The 8,598-nt window shown below is 39.8% G+C and overlaps 1 pseudogene; it reads left to right on the plus strand.

The window, feature by feature from the left end:
• Window positions 1-6,787: 6,787 nt before the first annotated feature.
• LOC109387115 (phosphorylated adapter RNA export protein pseudogene) lies at window positions 6,788-7,951 on the plus strand (annotated as a pseudogene).
• The last annotated feature ends 647 nt before the right edge of the window (window positions 7,952-8,598 follow it).

The following is an 8,598-nucleotide window of genomic DNA, read 5'->3' on the forward strand; positions in this document are numbered from 1 at the left end:
GCTGCTGGCTACACACGGTAGCCCATGGCAACCCACTGCCACAGGGGCTGCAGCCTACGCTGTCGCCTGCGACTCACGGCAGCCCAGCTCCAGGTTGAGCTGTTGTTCAGTGTCTTAGTGTAGAGGGCAGTGTCACTGGCCCTCATATGTGGGATCTGAACCGGGCCTTCTGGTGTCCCAAGCCAGCTCTTAACCACCGCGCCACTCGGCCGGCCCTATTCTGTATTTGTTTTTAAGCTGTTGTTGTTGTTGTTATCATCATCATCATTATTATTACAGGGTTGTATTTTTTAAAGTTTCCTTCCTTATCTAAAGCTATTCACCCATGAAAGTATATTTACTGAGCCTATTCCCTAGATGTGATGCACAATTTATGAAACTGTTAATAGACCTAGGTGAGCTAGACTTAACTCATCATACATAGTCAGGGGCCAGTGAGGAGATAGAAACCACACCAATGATTGTAATAGAGTGAATTTAATATAAAGAACAATTAAGCAGATGTTAGAGAACTGAAAAGGCAAAAGGGGGAAACATAACACAGAGATAGTAACTGTAGGAAGTAGCTACCATTCATAGGGCTGGGGGAATAAAAAGGAAAGGTTGGGGTTATTAAAATTTAGCATGTAGAAGGAGGAGGGGCTTGTGAGGTTGGCCCAGCCCTATGCTGGTATCTTGGAGAAGTAGTGATGAAGCTGAGTCTAAGAATGTGGGAATACTGCTGGTGAATTGCTGCCACCAGAGTGAGGGAGCCTTGTGATGGTAACACTGATGTAACACGAAACGTTCTCCTTCCTCCAGCCTTCCATCTCCCTCTAGCATGCAACACTCCAAGTCTAATAGGAAGCAACTGGCTGAGGTTTTCTGAGTGTCACACCCAGTATTATTAAGCAGAGTATAGAAGGGTGGGTTTACAGCTCAAAACCATTAGCTTAATGACAGGGACAGCCACTAAGGCCCTTTAAACTTTTATTGTCAGAAGTGAAGAATCTTTGTTCATTTTTGTAACCCCAGAAACTAGCACAGTGCCAGGAATATAATATGTGTTGGGGAACATTTGCTAAATAAGAAAGGAATGGACCTAGAAAACAGAGTTCCAAGAGGGAAGTACAATGCTTGAGTTTACTGCTTTGTTCTTCACTTGCTTAGGACTTTAATTGTGTTTTAATTTTTAGTTGCTTTCTTTTTTTAAAATTACATTTATTGGGGTGATTATGGTTAGTAAAATTAGATAGGTTTCAATTGTACAATTCTATAATACATCATCTATATGTCATATTGTATGCTCACCACTCAGAGTCAGTTCTCCTTTCATCACCATGTATTAGACCCCCTTTACCCTCTTCTACCATCCCCCTCCCCCTTTAAAAATGGGCAGAAGACATGACCAGAAACTTCTCTCAAGAAGACATACACAGAGCAACAGATATATGAAAAAATGCTCAATTTCACTAGCTATTAGGAAAATGCAAATCAAAACCACAGAGATATTACCTCACACCTGTTAGAATGGCTATCATAAACAAGACAAATAGTTGCTTTCAATATAAATTTCCTGCTCAAAACTTCATTATTATAGTGGTTTCCATTTCCTGGACACTCATATTGTATTAAAGATCTAACTTCTAATTCCTTTTAGATATCCTACAAGTGACGGTATCCTTATTTCCATTTTACAGATGAGAAAACTGAGGCTTGGAGGTTAGGCTATGCTCAAGGTCAGTGAGGTAGCAAATAATAGAATGTAGATTTCAAACTTAGGTCAGTTTGTTTCCAGAGGCTGTGCTCTTAGCCATTAACCTCACATACTCAGCCTTTCACATGGTATTCACAATTGTTTTTAAAGACACTCACTGGGCCACACTTTAGAATTTCTTTTCTGTCTTAGCTGCCTGTCAGCAAACCTGCTCTGGCCTCACAGGACCTATCTACCAGAATCTGTTTATGTCCTTGCATAATCAAGTTTTCTTTTTTTCTTTTGTTCTTTTCTCATTTCCTTTTTCTCTTCCTCCCCCTCTTTCTCCTCCCCCTCCTCCTCCTCCTCCTTCTTCTTCTCCTTCTTCTTCTCTCCTTTTAAATCTCCTTCTTCTTCTCTTTCTCTTTCTCTTCCATTAATGGTTCAGCCATAATAATATGTAAAGGGAAGAAATAATTCAACACTATAAAAAACAACTGAACTGTGTAAAAAACGACTGAACTGGTTATTCTGTGGCCCTTTAGGTAAATTGTTTTTGCCACCTTTTACAGAATGACTCTAATATGAAGGGGTGCATCCTGGATGACCATGAACCTCCAAACACAGGTTTCACCAGTTCTGGAGTTCTGTCTCACCCCATGAGAAGAGTTTCATAGTCTATACTGATGGTTGGCAAACTTTAGCCGGTGTGTTGCCTGCTTTTGTAAGTAACATTTTATTGGGATACATTCTCTTTCCTACTGTTTGTAGCTGCTTTCACACAATGGCAGAGTTGACAAGTTGCAGGAAAGATTGTATGGCCCACAAAGCTGAATACATTTCCTATCTGAGCACTTATAGAAAGTTTACTGGCCCCTGGTCTATAGGGACCAATGACCCAGTTGATCTCCTTATCAGTGTTTGCAGCTGCTTTACTCTGGTGCCTTGGAATTGGGAGCATCTATTCAGGCATCCATAACCCACATAAGGAAAATGGGACTCTAAACCACACCAAATACAAAGCTTAGACTTTGAATCGTGAGTGTGGCTTCCTGTGTTAGCTTTAAAATGGTGTTCCCCTCTCCAAGAAATACGTACTCCTTGGGCAAGTAGAAGGTGTTGCCTGATCTTTAAAGGATTTGGGGTGATTATTTAAGTAATTTTAGGGTTTCTTTAAACTTGAAAAAAGAAAAAAAAAAGAGCAAGGGCCAAAGTCTTCAATTTCAAAGAGGATCATTCACACATAGGAGAACAAAAAACGTTCCACCAAATTATTTTACACACACAAAAAAGGCAAAGCAATTTTAATCTTGCTCTTTTATCAGTTCATTGGTTGCATTTCTTTTTTTTCCAGATGATCTAAAAACACAAATATATCTGTATACTACTATTCATGTTCTAAAACCTTAAAAATCCTTTGTACCTTAATTTTCCCACCAATCCTATGAAGGGACAAGCATTGTTTTACTCATTTTACCAATGGAGAAAATGAAGATTCTGAGAAAATAAATAAAATGTAAGTATATTAAGTACATTTCTTTACACATCATAGGGCAAAGTAAATATTGCTCAAATTCACTTAACTGAGTAGATGTACTCATGAAATTGTCTGGAAAATAAACATCTATATGTGAGATCATGGTTTCCAGTTTTGGAGAGAATAATTTTGGCTCCAGTATATAATAAAATCACAGTAATGCACCAAACAGCAAGCTATGTTTGACTATTTGCATGTACTGTGCATTTGGCTCTCCCATGCAAACACTAAAAGAAAAGTTCATTAAGTGGACAAAGAACAATGAGTTACTGTGTTTTGGGATGCTTGCTTAATTCATACATAATTTAAATATTTGATTAATGCCCATTTCATGGTTTCTAATGAGATAATGCTATTTCTTTTATGATACTAATTGAGAAAGCACTGCTCAAGATGTAAAATAATTTGAAATATGAGTTAAGAGACACACTGAGGAATTCTTAAAAGTATGGGATATAGTCTTTGCTTTTAGGCACTTTATATCTTGCTGAGAAATAGCAGTAAACCAGGAAAAGTGTACATGTTGATACAATCAGATTTTATGAGAATTTGCTTTGAAACAGTTGTCTTCAAATTTATTTGTGCATAAAAATTCCCCTGTGGAGAAGGGGAACTTGATGCCCTGAACATTTCTGGGATCCACCCTGAAAGATTCTGATTTTTAGGTCAGAGGTAGAGCTCAATCATTTGCATATTTACCAAACACCCATGGCTTTCTTAATTAGGTGGTTCATAAGCCATATCTTCAGAGAATATGCTCCAGGTAGTTTTAAAAACTAATGTAGATGGAAGTAACGCTGGCATTTGAGGAGGAGGATTAGTCATCCTTTTCAAGGTATAATTTAGGGAGACCAATAAGACCTTCTCCTTGCTACTTCTCTCAAATAACTTTCTAGCCCTTATAATTGGAAAACAAAATATAAATCTACAACTGGAAATGCATTCCTTTGGCTTGGAATATTATTTCTAATAAAACACAAATATGAAAAGAGGCAAAATCATTTGGACCTTAGTCATCATCTATACCTCAGTTTGGCTGACTTCATTAGGTCTTCCCTTAGAGAGATTTTGATGAGGGAGCAGATGTGCTAGGGACACTGCTGCCCAGAGTGCAGAGAGGTGAGGGAGCCACAGTGGATATAGCTATTCTAAGTATTTTTATGACTTCAGGAAGAATTGAAGATGTGGGGAGGAAAATGGAAAGGCAAAGTGGTGTATAGAAGGCTCTTCATTTACAAGCCAGTAGGATCCAAAAAAGGTTGGGAGTGTCCATTTACTTATAAGATAAAAATAATGCTATAGGGTTTTTAATAGAATTGTTGTATTTTTTTGCTCTGGTTTATTTGTATCCATGAAAATTCCTAAGTGGAAAGCTTCTAAATTGATGTGCTGTGTACTTGGGACTATTGCTTCCTATATGCATGCTTTACAATCACAGCTTTCAGAGATTAGCTATAAGAAGCCTAAGGCATCTTTTAGCTCCAAGACAGCAAATAGTTTTCAACTCCTGTGCAATCTCCAATTGATTGGTACTGACTGCCTGGTGTAGGAGCTGTGTTGCAAAGAATTCTGAGAGTGATTAGCAGTGCCTATTCTGTCTGTCATGGGTGTAGGCAAAACTCCATTTGTCTAAAATCCTAATTTTATATACACCAGAAAATTGAAATAGAGATTTAGTCACAGAGGAACCTCAGAAAAGATTGAGAGAAATAAGTTTATGGTTTGTAAATCTTTGTATAGACTTGGATTTAAAATGACTTCTTGATTTTCTTTACTAAGAAAGTTGCCCACAGGACTCCAGATGTTGAGAAAAGCATTCACTGTTACATTATTATGGTTTGGGGGTTGTTGTGTATACTATTTTAGCTTCCATCTTTTTCCTATTTGTGCATCCTTAGAATGGAATGTACCAAGGGATCAATAACTGGAAGCCTAAATAGTGTGTGTGTGGGGGGAAATGTGTGAGCACCTTTGTGGAATAAAACTTTTCAAACATTTTCAAGCTCTTTTAGGACTATTTAAATTGCTGAGTGCACCTCCATGCTCCTGTCAGGACTTGAGAGGTGGAGCAGAAATCAATGTGATCTCAATAAAAAGGAAGAATTCAACTCTCTATACACCATATGATTAACTATTGTTGGTTTAATAAGAAATGCTGAGCATCTAGAATCATTTCTTGGGGAGGCTTCACATGCCCTGAAGTGAGAGTCTAGTGTCACCATGTATCTAGCTAAGCATTTGGCTAAAAGAGACTAGGCAGGGTTGGACTACTAATGAAAAAGTGGGAATTCCCAGGGATCTGACCACATCTTGGTTTTGGTCTCTTTGGAGTTTTGAGATATGGTAGAAAGGGAATAATCCCCAGAAAGTTTAATTAGAGACAGAAATAGTGAGATTTTTTTCAGACTCTCCTGAATTCCTTTTATCTACCTGCTTCTTACAAAATGTAATTCATGTCTGGTCCCCAGCAGGACAAGCAGAAAAGCCTCTTGAGGGTGGATTTTTAAAACTCCATTAAACAAAAATTCAATCTCAGAAAGGACCCAACACCCATATTTTTGGATTTGTTCTCATACCCCCTCCCTCTGGAATTTGGTTCAAAATTTTGCCTCTCTCAGGTTGGAATTTCCCTCCATCTTTATCCTATAACTGGATGTTAAAGTCCTGCTCTTCATTCATTCATGGATTTATCTAATGAGTCATTCAATTCTATTCACTCAACAAATATTTATTGAAACAAGTCAATTCTGGTTTTAGATCACACCAATGGTGTAATTACAATTGTGTCTTGTGTCTCAAAGGAGAAGGGGAGGGGACATGGTATTTGTCCGAACCGGGGCCCTCTGGGGTCCCAAGCCAGTTCTTAACCATTGTGTCACTCGGCCGGCGAGAAAGCAGCCTTTTTATCTGAGCCCTGAAGAATGAATAGGATTGGACTAGGTGAAGTGAGAGGTGGGAGCAGGAGAGGAAATAAGTGAAGAGTATTCCAGGAGGTAGGTACTGCCTAGATAAGGCCACAAGGCAGGAAGGAACATGAGGAAGAAAACAGAAAGCAGGCCAGTGTGGGGAGAGCTGGAGACAGGCACAGACATGGTGTGCTACCCTAATTGCCATACTGGGGACTTGCTTCTTGTATGGAGGTCTGGAAGGTCTGAGTAGTGCACTGACCTCAGATACTGGCTCCTCAGGAAGCTACATGTAAAGTGGATTGCTCAGGAACAAATATGAAAGCCGGGCGTCCGGCCTGCCGGGGCACCAGGTGAGGGGGTGAGGCCAAAGGAGGAACCGCCGATGGCCACTGTCCATGCACATGGTTTGCATGAAAACCAAGTTTGGAAGAAAATGCTCCACGTTGGTGGGGAAGCAGGGTATTCGTTTTCTAAGAGTAGTTCAAGAGGGTAGTTTGCTGTGATGATGCAGACGCATCAGTCTTGCCCAGGCATCCCAGCGAGGCCCCACAGGCTGGGCCGGAGCCACCCCCTCGTGGGGGCGCCAGAGATGCAGCAGCCAGCCAAGACTTTCCCGCTGCCTCTCTGTAAGTGCTATCCTGACCAGCAGCAACGCGCCACGGGAAGATGGCGCAGGAGGCTGGAGACATGGAAGATCGGCAGCTTTCAGACTCAGATTCCAACATGAAGGTCGCACCTAGCAACAGGCCTCTGCAGGTGCCGAAAGCACTAGGTGGGGACAGTGCAGCGAGGCCCTTCCAGGGTACTACAGCAGCGTGTGCATCAGTATCACGTTACCAGACTGTTAAAGGTTTGGATTCAAGTGAAGAGAGTTTTTCCGATTTGTATGATGATAGCTTGCTTTGGAAACGCAAGAGACAGGAATGTTTTAACCCCCCTCCCAACCCAAAGCGCTTTTCAGGTTGGCCTCTTGCTGGAGGGAAGAGGCATAGGGCACTGTACTGCAGAAGCAGAATCAAGATGCAGTGACAACTGAACTTGGTATCTTGGAAATGGAAGGCGCTATGACAAAAAAAGACAATCCGAGACCTACCATTACTAGCTTGCTAAGAAACATAAGAGGGAATCTCAGGAACACACAAAAGAATTAGACAAAGAGCTAGACGAATATATGTGTGGTGGCAAGAAAACTGGCTCAAAGAAATAGGAAAATGGGCAAGGTCATCTCAAAGGGAAACCACCTGTCAAAGACATACTAGGGGGCAGACTAGAAATGAAGTATAAAGGCAGTTATGAGGTCACAGAGGATGATTCTCAGGAGTAAGTGGCTGATGAAATTTCTTTCAGGTTTCAGGAACCAAAGAAAGATCTGATAGCCTGAGTAGTGAGTATAACTGGGAACAAAAGGCAATTGAACTTCTGATGGAAACTGCTGAAGCTGAACAAAATGGTGGCCTTTTTATAATGAATGGCAGTTGAAGAAGAAGGTTGAGTTTTCCTGAATCTCCCGAAAAACACACCCAATTTTAGTGAGGAACCAATTAAGGACATTTTCTACATTGAAAATCAAAAGGAATATGAAAATAAAAAAGCTGCTAGGAAGAGAACACAAGTGTTGGGGGAAAAGATGAAACAAGCTATTAGAAGTTCAAATTTTCAAGAGAATGATGACACATCATGGAAAATTTTGCAAGTGACACAAACGAGATCCTGGCTTCTCTTGATGAATCACAGGAAGGACATGGAGAAACAACGTTGGATGCAGATGAAGCCATTGAGTTTGATCATTCTCATGATTTGGACATTTTTTTAGTACATTTTGAGGAATAAACCTTTCTAAAATAACATTGTAATAAACCATGCCTACTGAGATTGCTTCATTTTACTTTGCACTGATAAACATGAAAATCTGGAGGGAAAGAACGGTTTTCTTGTTTTAAGTAAAATTGAATATATGGGGAGATGAATGTGATTGATATAAACATTTAAAACTTTCTCACGTCTGACAAAATACTTAAGAGTATATAGCAGAGGATTTAATTTCTCAATTTGTTGCATGTGCTAATTATTACTAGCTGATAATCAATTTTGTCCAGGTCATTAAAACTGCCATTCAGAAGTTTGTTTTCTTTTTCTGATTTATCTTTGTAGTGAATTATGATTGGTTTCAAAACACTCCATTAAAATATTTTAATAAGAAAAAAAAAAAAAAAGCAGGCCAGTGTAGCCAGAGTAGTGTGTGTGTGTGTGTGTGTGTGTGTGTGTGTGTTATTTTTTCAGGGCGTCTCCTGGGAAATGCCCAAGATGAGGAAAGAGAAGGAGAAAGGGGACAGATCATATAGGATCTTGTAGGCCATGTTAAGGATTTTGTATTCAAGCTTATAAATTACAGGAAGCCACCAAATGGGTTTAAGTAAGGAGCAAAGTACACCTGACACCACTTCTTCTAAGAAGCTTTCTCATTTTCACCCAGCTTG

Source organism: Hipposideros armiger, unplaced genomic scaffold (genome assembly GCF_001890085.2).
Source record: "Hipposideros armiger isolate ML-2016 unplaced genomic scaffold, ASM189008v1 scaffold_148, whole genome shotgun sequence".
Taxonomy (NCBI): Eukaryota; Metazoa; Chordata; class Mammalia; order Chiroptera; family Hipposideridae; genus Hipposideros; species Hipposideros armiger.